General features: G+C 35.5%; 1 protein-coding gene and 1 long non-coding RNA gene across 2 annotated transcripts in view; both read right to left on the bottom strand.

Annotated features, from left to right (window-relative positions):
• The window catches only part of SESN1 (sestrin 1), a 98,436-nt gene that overhangs the window by 79,344 nt on the left and 3,892 nt on the right, over window positions 1–15,200 (bottom strand). The window lies entirely within an intron of this gene.
• Window positions 1,631–7,592, bottom strand: LOC111098391. Its single transcript, XR_005368118.1, has 3 exons — window positions 5,545–7,592; window positions 4,448–4,496; window positions 1,631–2,973 (listed from the first exon to the last, which is right to left on the bottom strand). It is a non-coding gene; the product is annotated as an uncharacterized LOC111098391 (long non-coding RNA).

Below are 15,200 nucleotides of genomic sequence, written 5' to 3' on the forward strand. Positions count from 1 at the left end.
CAGAGGAAGGAGAAGCAGGCTCCATGCACCAGGAGCCTGACGTGGGATTCGACCCCGGGTCTCCAGGATCACGCCCTGGGCCAAAGGCAGGCGCCAAACCGCTGCGCCACCCAGGGATCCCCCAATAATAACTTTTGATACATGTTACCCTAATGTTTCATAACTGAACCACAATCTGGCAGAGCTCTCATTAATACATATCCAAATTATTACAAGGCTAAGGCAAAGAGCTTTAATAGGACCAAAAGGATGCTTAAATAAAGGGTAGCTGTGTTTGTGACTTGATCTACATTACCTTGTAAGAGAGCTAAGATTATGATAGTTGACTGCAGAACCATTAAAAAAAATTGGTATTTTACACCTGAAACTAATATGACATTTTATGTTAATTATACTTAAAAAAAAACAGGTATTTAGTCAGTGTTTTTTCAATAAAAATGGTATTAGCATTTGAATTTAATAGATCTGGGAACAATTATAAATGAACAGGTAAATTTATATCATTTGTACTAACAAAATCAATAATAAAATATTCTTTAGTTTTGAAAGGCAGTATAGTGTTGAGATTAATAGAACAAACTGGAGACCAGATGCCTGAATCTGAATCCCACCTCCACTGTGTAGACAACGTAGGTGAACAGGGACAAAACAGATAACCTCTCTGTTCTTCAGCTTCCTCTTACTAAATGAGTTAATGGGTGAATGAAAGTATGAGAGGAAAAAAGTCAAAGTACTAGTAAGCTCTATGAGGGTAGATTTTTATCTTTTCTTCTAACTAATGTATGTAGAGCCTAAAAGAGTGCCTAAAGATAGCAGGTGCTCAATAAATATTTGTGAAATGACTGAGATTCTAATTCATATTAATATGGTGATTTCTGCAGGGATGGAAAAACTAAACTAGGTAAGCTCAGCTATTTAAACTTGTAAACTTTCCCTTTCTCTCCAAACTCCCTCCCTTAAAACAAAATGGAAATTATAAGTTTTCTTAAGTTGCACACCCAACTCTTCTCCTAAAGCCCACAGCACCAAAATAGTAAAAATAAACTAGTTTTCAGTTGAGCAAGAGTGCCATCTAGTGTTCATAAAAACTATAATAAACTGAAAATTTGGAGTAAATTTTCATTGTGTGATGTAGGCAAAGAAAAAAAACTCATAAATGCAAAATCCATTAGGAAAAAAATCTACTTTATCAACATCCAAAGTCTTTGAAAGAAAGGTAACTTTAAAGGAAATTAAAGAACTGCAGCTTTTAAAATTAGCATATGCCATTATTAGAACAATTCAGAGCGTATACTGAAGTTCTCTTTAACTTATGGATAACCATAAAAGTTATCCTCTTATCAATAGGAAGTGGTATTATTGGACTTATTTTCTCTTTAATGACATGTGTTTTTGGTTTTTATTAGAAGAAATAGAAGTACCCACTATAAAAATTTTGGAAAAATGTATTAAAACATAAACCATGGCCTAGAGATAACCACTGCTAGCATTTGGAGATTTTACATAAATATATACAGTATATATATAGTGTGTGTGTGTGTGTGTGTATATATGTGTATATATATATATGGGAAAATATTTCAATTGTTTTTTTTTTTTTAAGATTTTATTCATTTATTCATGAGACACACAGAGAGAGAGGCAGAGGGAGAAGCAGGCTCCATGCAAACGTGGGACTCGATCCCGGGACTCAATCCTGGGACTCCAGGACCATGCCCTGGGCTGAAGGCAGGCACCAAACCATTGAGCCACACAAGGATCCCCGAAAATATTTCAATTGTAATCAAATATTTGTCCAATACATTAAAAACAAATATGAGAAAATGATAAATGATTTTTTTTTAAACTAAACCAAGAGCTTTCCCTACAATTGAAAAGCCCTGGCCTCAAAAAAACAGTATTCAGTGGAGTAAAAAATTTTTAAATTGCTATCAGTTATGTAATCATTTTAATCAGGTTCTGCAATAGCCAAAATCTTTAAGGAGCTGAAGCTTATAAAATGAAAAAAGGTAAATTATTATCTATTCCCTCTCAGATACTACTAAATTGACAGGAAAGTATCCCAACTTTGGTTGGTTTGGAAGATTTGAATAAAAAAATTTGTACTTGCAATTATGCTAATCTCATTCATTATTCATTAGAGAACGCTCATAAGTTTTGGCCTTTAATTCCTTTTCTCTTCAAATCATAGGCACAACTGAGATGTGATTCATAGGTCATTAGTCACTGAATGATGAAAGATGTTTGCCACTTCCCACCTTTTAGACCAATGCTGTTTTCCTTCTAGCACAAAGAATGGGAAGCAGGGAATTGCCTAAGATTGCACAGGAATAATTGGGGGGGGGGGAGGCAGAAGCGTCATGGGGGACTGTGGGGATGAAAGAATATCAAGAAGCTGCTAGAGGCACTGGGCGGGCTGCTCCAACTGAGCCTTGGTGGGCCCCAGCCAGTGAAGAAGCCAGACCTGGGGAAGGGCATCCCTGGACAGACTGATGGTCTGAGGCTCCTTTAAGTGGAGAACGGTTGCAAAGTTGGGAAGCAGACAGACTCTGGGCTCATACTATTACCTGCTGGACCACAGTCTCTTTCAGGCCTTCATTAGGTTTCTGGGCATACAATCTAAATCACAACTTTCTTCACAGTGTGCAGGGAGGTCCACTCTGCCCAATCCCTCACTTCAGGAGATATGTTGTTGTGACAGGCTGTTTTAAAAATGATTCTCATTGATCCCTGTGCCTCCTGGTATTCACACCATTGTGTAATCTGCTCCTCCTCAGTATGGGCTGGATAAATGACTTGGTTCTAATGAGCAGATTAGGGCAAAAGTGATGGCATGTCTCTTCCAAGATCAGGTTATAAAACTGTGACTTCTGTCTTGCTGGAACTCTTTTGCTGGTTCTCTCTGGCTCTTCTCAGATGCCTTTTATGAAGATGCAAATGGAGAAATCCACATGACAAGGAACTGAAAGCAGCCTGCAATCAATTAGATTGCTCTCAATCCAAAAGCCTTCAAAGAATTGAATCTGGTCAACTGAATTGAATTCTATGTGTTTGGAAGCACATCCTTCTCCATTTGAGCCTTCAGTTGAGACCATGGCTCTCGCTAATACCTTAATGACAGCCTCATGGGAGATTGTGTAGCAGGGATCCTAGCTAAGCTGTAGTCAGATTCTCAACTCATACATATTGTGAGATAATAAATGTGTATTTTTTTTGAGCAACCAAATTTGTTATGAAGCAATGGATAACTAATTCAATTGGTAAAAAAAAAAAAAAAAAAAAAAAAAAAAAAAAAAAAGCTGCTCAAGGCCACCTGACTGACCGACCATACCCTGACAGTCTTTGCCACCATCCCCCAACTGTGGCAGTCTCCCCAGTTACTGTCAAGGCCTGTGCCCTGCTTTTCTTCTTGGCACAACTGGGCACTTCTTTTGTGGGTTTATAGGTTCTCCTTAGGTTCTCCTTAGTTCACCAGCCTGGTCTCTCTCTCCTACCCAAGAGCTTCTGTACCTTCAACATTGGAAATAACAGGGCATAGGGGAAAACTTCCTGGCTTCAGTGACCAGACCATCTTGGAATCTAAGTGCATGTGTGGGTTTCTAAGATAAGCCACCCATCCTATGTATATTAATTCTATTCCTTTTTGCAGTTTCTATTCACCATTTATCAACTGGTATAAAAATACTTCAGTATTTTAACAAGTATTGTAGTGCCAGTGAGTCCTGGCTGAGTATCAGTGCTGGTTTATGCTGTAAGATTAATTCCTCAGACAAGATTCAAGATCCTAGTTTTACTTCTTTTGAATTAGTTTTTAAATATAATTAATGTAATTTTTACAACTCTTTTGGACATCTCAATCTCTAAATTACGTGGTATGACCACGTAGAAACTGCCAAGCTGGAACTATTTATAATGCCCAACACCATAATGAGAAGGAGCTTTGACAAAAGTCATAGTTATATGTTCATACATGCACTGACAGATGGCAAAAGGAAAATAAAAAGGGGCCACAAGAGGAAACAAAAATGAGGCCAAACTTAGTTTGCAGGGAAGTAGAATAGAGCATTAATGACTTCCAGCCAGTCATCAGGGGCTTGGTTTGGGCATGCTGGAGATAGAAGGAGTGTATACTTGTGTAAACAGATGAGTTGAGGAGACAAGTTAATTATTACATTAAAATTTATATGCTCCATTAAGCTGTCTTTATTATCCTAACCCATCCTGATCTTTCTTTGCTCTGAATATAGCACTCTATATATCATATAATTTTTCCACACTTATTTTAAGTTATTTTTCAAAGTAAAAACATACCCTTGTTTCAAAAAAAAAAAAAAAAAAAAAAAAAAGCTATAGGAAAACAGATTAATGTTTAAGAACACAGACATTTAGGAGTCAGATATGCCTCCTGCCCTCCCAGTATTCACTACTTCAGTTATGTAAGACTCACCTCAGAGAATTGTTGTAGGTATAAAATTAGATAATGCAGAGAAATGGACCTTCAAAGAAAGTGCATAAACAGTTAGTATAAATTCTTCCAGAATGTGCATATAAACCCCAAATATAAAAAGGTGACAGTATAGCAAAAATTGAATTTTGTAGATCTGGTGTGACCAGAAAATGTCTTTAGTGGTTGTACCCCTTAGGCCTGGGAGCCAAGGAAAGCAGTATCCAGGAATACTAAAAGCACTGCTTCTTAATGAGAAAGCCTAGATTTTGAGAAGTTCTGCTTCCTTGGCCAAAGAAATCAGAAACCTATTCTAATCTTATAACAAGGGGGTGCATTCATATTTGCATGTTTGTTTTGCTTGGGGAACAGATCTTCCTCAAAACCTATAATCCACCTGAAATTTGCATGTTATAACCAAAATGCTTATAACAATGCTTAGCACATAGTAAGCACTCAGTAAAATTGAGTATTTATTAATAATTATTATAAAAAGGAAAACTAAAATTTCCAATAATCCTACTCTGAAAGAGAACTACAGTTAATAATTTGGTGCAGGTACTGCATTTGGTTCTTCTATCAGAAGTGGTGCATGCCTTTTCCCCCCTCTATAAAAATATACATATATTTGGCACCACTATAAAAATTTCCTTTCCACTTAAATAGATAATCTTTTCTAATATATTTCAAAAGAATTTTCAATAACTGTAAAATAGTCCTTTATAGAGCTATTATAATTTAATTAACCCATAATTTAACTACTGAGTATTCAGATTACCCACTTATATGAAAATACATATAGGTAATACATTTATATTCTAAATAGCACTACAGTGATTATCATCATACACAAATCTTTCAGATGATTCCCTAGATGTGGAGCCATTATGTATACATTCCTTTAACAACAGTTGCACTGTTGTCAACAAGTTATCATAAAATTTAACATTTTTAGTCACAGTCTTGATTTGCTCTTAATTTTTTTCCTCTACATCACTGATAAATTCTTAAGGGTAGTGGTTGTCTTCTACTGCTTTTTATATCCACCACAGTGCCAGAACAGTGTCAGGCACAAAGAAAGATTCAAAATGAATTCTTACTTTAAAAAAGTATATTTATTTCAGCCTTAGATGGGGAGATAGAGGTCAATCAGAGGTGCTGTGGGGTTCCGGGGAAAACAAAGCAACCCTGTCATTAAGTATTTCAACAAAGGGAAAGTCACAAACTATCATTTAGTTTCATTCCAACCAATAAAAAGCATTTGATATAAACATGTACTAAAATAACAGAATATTTTAAGGCTTGACTCTTCACAATTTTCAACACACCAACTCCCAAATTCAAAGAATCAGCCTTTAAAAACTAATGTAGATTGGAATTAGACTCCTCTTAATTTTAATAATTACCACTAAGGAGATATTAATATAATTCACTGAAGAGAATAATAAAATAAAATCAAGATTAAAATATTCATTGTGTGTTGGAAAAGCCCAAACAACTTGGGGTCAAATTTTTGTTTAGAAAATTACTTTGATATGTCAAACTGAAGAAAGAAAGAAGAGTTTGCCTTACATCCATCCATTCTCCAATACTCAATATAGGCCCAATTGTGCAAAGTTTATTTAAATCTTCAGCATCTAAGGAAGATGAACTAAACTTTTCATGGAGCATTTAGGAAAAAAGCAAATGGAATTACTTGTTAGTAGCTCTTACTCATTAAGGAAGTATAGTATTTAGATTTTCCATCTTCTCTGACAAGATTCATTGCCAAAATCATTTTGATTTATCTTGCTTACTAAACTTTTAGGGCACATGCCTTAGATATCAAAACTCTGACCTAAGAAGTGGTATACAAAATTATAGAAAATGCAGGCACTATTATGAATTTGAAAGTATTTTGTGCTTACCAGTATAGTTATGACAGGATTTACAATTAGAAAATATCAATGAAGTATTTTAAAATTTAATTTGCAACATACAGGCAACAAAGTTAAAACTACCTCAATAATTATGTTAATTTAAGTACATAATTCAAACTGAGTAATTTCTTAAAATCATTATATAACTTAAGTCACATCACAATTTTGGCAATTAAGATTAAGATGTCCCATTTTCATCAGATAAATGTTGAACTATGGAAAGGGTAAGAAAAAAGTACCTTTCTATACTATTTAAACATAATCCTTTATGGTTCCAATACCAATTTTCCACAATAATAGAATAAAAGAATCCAAAAGCTTTAAAGTATGCATGAAAGATATACAAACGGAAAAATGATTTCTATATGAGCTCAAACTAATGATAATCTGGGCTTGATTTCTAAGAGGACAATTGAGGCCTCTTTTCATTTTAGCTGTAAACAACTTGCTGTTATGACATGTAATGCAATACCATATTTTAGGAAATTTCAAACATTCACAATCCACAGGAAAAATACTCAACACTCCTACACTATTTTTTTTTTTTTAAGCCCACAATAGTGCAGTCTTTCAGCTACAAAGCCAAAAGCCAGTTAGAAAACCAGTACTTTTCCACTAGAGTTACTTATGGGGCGGGGAAGGGGATGTTTGACACTGCAAACGTTAGGGTCTAAAATAAGATCATTGCAAGGAGTTACTACAACACTCACACTGCCAGCACTGTCATGGCAACAATGAACTAGCTAGGAGAATGCTCTTTTAACATTCAAAGCTAACCTTGAATCTATTACTCATGGAAATATACCAAATTTTCTTTTAGGCAATTTGCTAAAGAAATCATCTTACTTGGTAATCTCCTGAAATAAAAATAAATTTTTCATATACCATATTTCCAAGATCACAGTCCAGAGTCTCCTTGGAATCAGCTGACATTTATAATGACAATATAATAAAAATTACACAGGACAATGAAACATGACATTTATCAGGTTCCAAAGGCAATTTCAAGATGGGTCAGGGTTTAAATAAAAATTTGGTGTGCAACTTACTAATGTCTAAGAATGTAGTTTCCCCTAAAAATACCAAAGTTTTACATTTCATCCTAAAGGAAAACTAATTTGGCACACACACACACACAAAAAAAAAATAAATAGGGATGTCTGGGGGGCTCAGCAGTTAAGCATCTGCCTTTGGCCCAGGGCATGATCCTGGAGACCCGGGATTGAGTCCCACATCGGGCTCCCTGCAAGAGCCTGCTTCTCCCTCTCCCTCTCCCTCTGCCTGTGTCTCTGCCTCTCTCTCTCTCTCTCTCTCTCTCTCTGTGTGTGTGTCTCTCATGAATAAATAATAAAAATCTTTAAAAAAATATTTTCAGGGATCCCTGGGTGGCGCAGCGGTTTGGCGCCTGCCTTTGGCCCAGGGCGCGATCCCGGAGACCCGGGATCGAATCCCACATCGGGTTCCCGATGCATGGAGCCTACTTCTTCCTCTGCCTGTGTCTCTGCCTCTCTCTCTCTCTCTCTGTGACTATCATAAATAAATAAAAAATTAAAAAAAATATTTTCACTGCTAGGAGCCTTATATTAAGTTTTTATTCAGAGAGTGCAGTATAATGGTGAAAAGTATGGTCTCTGGAGTCTCAATGCCTGTGTATGAAACCTGCTCCTTTACTAGCTACAATACCTTGGGCAAGTTATTTAACCTATCTGGACCCTGATTTTTCCTCATGATAAAATAGGGATAATAATACCTACTCTTACAATGTGGTTGTCAAGACTAAATGAATTAATATATGAAAAGGGCTAAGAACTAGGCTTCCCATAAAGAATACCTATTTCTTACCACATTCAAAAGTATGCATTCTGCCAAACTAAAAAGATTAAAAGACTGCTGCAGATGACTTAAGATTACTTGGTTCCAATGCCATGACAGATTTTAAGGGGGACAGGCATGGCAGCTTAGGAGGAGTCCCAAAGACACATACCAACCACATGCAACCAAGCAAATTCAAGAAATCTAACATGGTGCAAAATCTCTTCTAGCCCCGTTACCTTTCTTGAGGTATCTTTTTGGCAAAGTATTTTTGCTCAGTTACTTTGTTTTAATCACATCTAGCTGTCTTAAGTGGGGCCAGTTACCTGGCAAGAATGAAGGGACTATTTTGGGAACTTTCAGTTTAATAATTTGTCAGGATCCCATGTGGGGAGCAGAGAAGGAACACGGATACCGCAGCTCTAATCTTCTCAAGTAGACCTTCAAGGCTAGCAGTCCCTGCAGCAGATAACTTGCCTGAGTTATCAGCCATGAATCTACCAAGCATAGAAGATTCAGTTGCTTACTGACAACATTGGCATACAAGTCATGATTTGCTTTTCCTATATTACATGTCCCTGGAGATGTATTTGAAAGTCAAATGCTCACAAGTGGAATAATAGACTAACATGATATCAAGGGAGGAATCCAGTTCCCAGAAAGCTAAAGCTAAAACAGTATTTATAAAATCCTTAATTTGCTTCCTAGAGTTGTTTTTTCCTCTAGGGTGCTATCCTCTGGGCCAGGGAACCTGGAAAGTCGGTGAATATTTTTCTGGTTGCCCAGAAACTTGGGGTACCCTAAAAAGCATATCGTGCCAGGGGGCTCAATTTTCCATCTCTATTGCACTGTGGAGGCAGGACAGAATATTAATAGTTAACATTCACTGAGTGCTTACTGGATTCCAGTAAGCATTGCACATGTTACCTCATTTAATCCTTTCAACTCTGTGAGGGAACTGAGGTTTAAGGAGGTTATGTAATTTGCCCAAGGTCACAGAGTTTGGCAGAGCAAGACTTAAAGCCAGGTCTGACTAACTCCAAAGCCCATGATCTTGACAATTATACTCTGATCTTGTCCAAATACCGAAGCAAAGGCCTTGGCCAAGGACCTCTTCATACTTGACCACCTGGATGACACATGCAGCTGCCTGCTGGCTCCCTGCTGGTGCCATCCTGACAATAGCAGAAGGGTGTTAGACTCCAAGGAGGAAATGGATGCTACAAATCTGCCATCACCACTACAGCAAATCTCTGAGCAAGCCAAACATCTACCTTGGGGCAGTGGTTGGTTAGAAGCACCCTGTGCTAAAGTTGGACATCAGCACTAATCAGCTTTTTAATGAAAATTCAATGTACAAAAGGCAATTAGGAGTGTTAATATATGTGGATACAAAGTGTGGGATATTAAAAAAATCCTGAAGTATAATGCCAGTTCGGAGTTTGACTCATTAACTAAACCACCTAAGACCAGGCTTATCACCATCATCATCACTGATATTTATTGAGCACTTACTATGTACTTCTACGCTTTACACACTCACTTAATTCTCAAAACTACCCTGAGTTTGGTATTATTATTCTTACCCTCATTTTACAGATAAGTAGTCTCAAAGAATTTATCCATAAATAAATTTGTAGGTAACAAAGTGCTTTACCAATATGATCTTTTTAATAATCAAATCATAAAGTAGATACATATGTAAATTTACAGATGAGGAAACTGAGACTACAGAGGTTTATTCATGAGCATATGTCTGGTAAAGAAAATCCAGTAAGATCTTTATTTTTTTTTTCCCAGTAAGATCTTTAAATTACTCTGAAGTAATATCTCTAGTCTTTATTTTTTTTTTCCCAGTAAGATCTTTAAATTACTCTGAAGTAATATCTCTAGTCAATGTGAGACTGTATGCTTAGAACAGAAAACAAAATAAGTCAAGAAATTTTTAAGCAGAATCATTATTAAAATTAAGTGAAACAGCCTTTCTTCTGACATGTCAAAAGGCAGATAAACATGGTGTTTGGCACAGAGAAAGTACACAACAAATACCTAATAAATGAAATGAGAAGAAATAATTCACAGGCCAAATGGTAAAATCTACACTGTCTCAAAAAAAGTTTAATTCTTGGGATGCCTGGGTGGCTCAGCAGTTAGGGTCTGCTTTGGCTCAGGGCATGATCCCAGGTCAGGGGATCGAGTCCCACATCGGGCTTCCTTGCATGAAGCCTGCTTCTCCTTCTATGTCTCTGCCTCTCTCTCTCTCTCTCTCTCTCTCTGGGTCTCTCAGGAATAAATAAATAAAATCTTGGAAAAAAAATTTAATTCTTTCTTATACTCAGAACCTCTGTCATCAACAAAACTGAATCAATACAGGTTATATTTTATAATTTAAGTCTGCCAATGCATACATTACTTGTTAGATGAAAAAGTAGACACATCTTAATTTGGTGAGGTATAATTTCTGTATCTTTGAGAGAACCCTGGTTTGTGAAAAAAGTCTCTCCCTATCACTTAAATCACTTTTTACTTTTGAAAGGCTTCTCTTAAATATGTCCTTCAGTACCACTGAACATATCACTCTACCACTATTTTGCAAGGCTTGGTCTTTATCACATGATTGGAAGAATATCTTGCTGTGTTTAGGCTATGAATAGCATTTGAAAAATTACTCAGTTATAATTATAGACAGCTAACACCTGCCAACTTGCTAGAAAATGAAATCATGTAAAATTTTAGGAGGAGTGTGCAATGCCTGTCAAACACTTAAGTATCAAAACAGTAAATGCTTACTTTGAGTGATTCTAACTAGACTTTACTGAATATTACACATACAATTGATGAACTTTTAAATAGTATATTAACTTGTCAATTTAAATAATTTTTTAAGTTAAAACACTAATTGAATACTATTTATTTGTTTAAATGAAGAGTATTCATTTAATATGTATATATGAAAGTTGATTTGGATAACCCACAAACTTCACATCATATATTTTCTTTCCCTTTAGTATGGTTTAAAAGCTTAAGAAGTTTTAAGGTAATTTTATAATATAAATAATGTATAAATATTTCATAATAATAAATTATAATTCATAAATCTATGAAACTACCTTTTTAAATTAAAACTACCTATTTACCACATTAAAATGGGGTAAGAATAAAATATAAAACTAAAAATATCTCATTTTTCTAAGGTAGTGACATATTTCATTGTATTCTAAAAAAATTTTCTTATTTTGTTATATAAAAGAGATTAGAACATAAGACAGGTAATTGCTGTGTTGCCAAATTTCACATGAGTTTTTTTTCTTATAAATTGAAAAATGTCATAAACTGTGACAGTCTACTAGTAACACAAACTTAACAATAACAATGCCAACTGGAAAGATCCAATAAATGGTCTAAATTGTTACCCTACAAAATTCCTAAGTATTACCAGTGAAAAAGCTTTTTTAAAAAGTAAACATCTTTTAACCGACTTTTTAAAAAAAATACACAAACATTATGATAAATGTATGTTTATCAGCACTAGTTTAACTTGGTGTAGTAACCACAAGGAAAAAAGAAGCAAAGCATGAAATGTTCCCATAGTATGCCTATTTAGCTGAGGTTTTCACACTTCTATTTCTAGACTGCCCAATACCCCCAACAATACCATCATCAAATATTCTGAAGAACTCTCTGATGCGCCTGAGTACATTGTGCCTGCATAGAGTACTTGGTAATTTTATCAAGGTCAACGAAGATCTGACTTAACGTAATAAATGTGGTCTAGAAAAGTTTAAGTCCTATTTTCCATTGACTTCCATTTAAAAAGCAAGTATTTTACCATATGGCATGACAAAATAGACTGGTTTGAGAAACTGCGACAAAGAAGAGATTAAAATTGGTGGCAAAGCTCGCCTGGTGCTAATGTACCTCCAGCAGTACTTTTCATCCTTCCATGCACTTTAGGCACTGCCTCGCCCACGCCCCCAGCATTTCCCCTGTCCTTTCACAAGTTCTAAAAATGTCCTGATTTCTACGGTTCCTCCAATCCATGTTAATTTGCTTCCACATGAACACTGTCGGTTTTCAAATTTGAAAATCCTTTATGATTAAGACATGATACCAAATAGGACCTTTTTGTGTCAAAGTTTTAAATGTTTGTTAACACTTTATTATATGCAAGATTCCATGTCTACTTTCTGTCAGGTCAGCTTCAGCAAATCCATAAGCTGTTTGAGTTATTAATTTATTTTCTATTCAGATGGCTAAAAGATATCCTACAAATTTCTAATGGTCACCCACCCAAAGGAAAAAAATATAACTCTAAAAAAGAACAGCACACCTATTTTCTAATTCTTCCACTCCATGGATGATCTGAATAGCAGTTTAAGGACACAAAGTGTTTAGATGAGAAAATAATTCTAATTAAGCTGAACTATTGTTTTTCAGACAGTCCTTCCTGAAGTCATGAGCAACCCATGACCTTAAATTGGAATCTAATAAGCAAGAGTTTAACATCCCATTTTTCTACAAAACACTATATCCCATTTATAAATTAAACAGTGTGTTGAAAAACCCCATTTTTGAATTAATCATTTTGAGATTTTTTTTTTCCATGCTAGAGACCATCTGGGGCACTGTAACAGGAATTAAATATTTGAAATCTGAAAATTAAAAAGAGTATCCTTGTTAGTTTCAGTCTTTCTGAAAGTCAGAACAAAGGAAGGGGACAGGATGTATTTATATATTATAAAGAGGACACTGAGGGTAGATAGTGCAGATATGATTCATCCTGTAAGCCAGTGGGGTTAAAAAAAAAAAAAAGATAAGCTATTACTTTGTCTGCAAACCATTTAGGGAAAAAAAAAAAGTTAATAGCTGCCTTCAGTTTCTTCACATTCTCCATCTAAAGAAACAGAGACAACCTGAGGGGAAATAGCATTCTCCACTGAGATCAAAAAGCTACTAAAGAAAGTGGTCAAAGGTAGGAATAAAGTCAGGAAGGCTTTCTCAAGGAAAGGGACTGAGTTCTCAGCATGTTAGTAAAATAAGAAATGCCAGAAAATAATGGATATAGAAGAAAGATAGTATAAATACTGAAAGAAGACTCTCATATTTGCTGTGGCTAGGAGCAGCAGTGAATTTGGTTGAGATGCACCACCTAAAACTTTTGGCTTTGACTACATATAGCAGTAAAAAAGAAATCAAAACAATTTAAAAGGCCAAATCTGCTTCTAGAATGTTCCTAATCTCATGTTACATTTTATAGCATCATTATAAATTATGTTTCTAACCTAATATAATCTAAATTATAACTAGACCAAAACAATATTTTACCTAGTGAGATATTAGATCAGTTCTAATATAGTAGCCTCTGAATAAACTTGACTGCTTTCCGTCCCCCTTCTTCCTCACCAATAGAAATTTTTTTGTTCAAGTGATGGGGGTGTCCTGGCTGTCAGGGGCTAAATGCAGATTAGTCCAAACCAAAATGAGAAACGCCCAATATCCTTGCCAATGACTAGCTTAGAAAAGGGCATGTGACTCAACCCTAGTCAATAAAAACTGACAGAAGTCGGCTAGAGGCTATGAAAAAAACCTTTCTTCCCTGATAGACACAAGTGAAAAAAACCTTCTTCTCTGTTGTAGATGGGTCATGACTGCACATGGAACCTGGAACTGTTGAGGCAACCTTTTCGCCATGAGTAGAAATAGTACTTGCTATGCTGAGGAAAGGAAAGCAGAAAGATAGAAGGTAAACAAAAAGGTAATGTACTTCGGTAATGAACCAATCAACCAACCTTGAAATTGCCCAACCTCAATATTTATTATGCTAAATAATAAATCTCTTATTGTTAAACCTACAAACTATGTATTACCCAAACTGGATAGCAAATGGATACTCTAACTACAACTCTTAAAAACTGAAATGTGCATCATACCCATTTCTCCTTGGGTGGGGGATAACAATTACTTCACTAAATGAAAGTCTCCTCCACCCCACTTAACAAAGATATATTACTATTTGTTACTTATTCTAAATTTTCTAAAGCCAAATTACTTTCAGATAGTGTTAATTGCTGGCAAGCTTATAAGAAATTTTAACAGTTTTCCTTTTTCACAGTACAGAAATGAAAATGATCAAATGACCATTCTTAGAAAAGTACTTGACTATTTTGAACACTCATAATCTTTTGATGAATATCACACAGTCACATTCCTCCCTTAATTATATGCATCATAAAGACTACAATTCATCCATAGACTATACTAATGTATCCAACCAGTTTTAATACATCTGTTCCTTTGTTTAGAGAATCAAACATATCAAAAAGGTATTAAGAGATTTAGAACAACAACAAATCCAGCATAAATAAAGCCTACTATGAGAATAGAAGACCTTCCTCAAAAGCAGGGAACGGTCTTATTGATTTTCCAGTCCACCGTACAGTGCCTGGCACAGAACAGTTCTCAAAAGTGTGTTCAATAGATATAAATATGTTGATGTGAAATCAATAAACTGAGAACAGGAATACAGAGAATGCTCTCTCTCAATGTGCCAATTTTTTTTTTTTTTTTTTTTTTTTTACAGGTTTAGTCATTTTGAGTTGAATCCATCCTACCCCTGCCCTATTAACTCTTTTCCCAACTACCAGACCTCTGAGCTGATTTACAGCAATTAAGAGCAGGAACAGCTGCAGGAATTGCATAGTCAGTTCAGCTTCTAATGCCTTACTAACATATAACAGAAAGCATTATGGAGCACTACATTTTATTATTTGGCTTGCCATGTGAGGCTAGAACAGTAATGTGGAAGCCAGATGACGCTGGACATTACGTGACATTCTTAAGTTTAAATTCTATCCTCAAGGATTTTAGGCAGGAGAGTAACAAGATCAGATTTCATTTTAGATAAATGACTCTGCAGTTATGTGGAGGATGGATATCAAGGTGGAGGACGGGGAAGTGACAGATAACAATGGCAGGACTACAACTATCGTAGCAGGGGCAGAAATACCTTCAGGAGCTTTTTCTAA

This window comes from Canis lupus, chromosome 12 (assembly GCF_011100685.1).
Source record: "Canis lupus familiaris isolate Mischka breed German Shepherd chromosome 12, alternate assembly UU_Cfam_GSD_1.0, whole genome shotgun sequence".
NCBI classification, from domain to species: domain Eukaryota; kingdom Metazoa; phylum Chordata; class Mammalia; order Carnivora; family Canidae; genus Canis; species Canis lupus.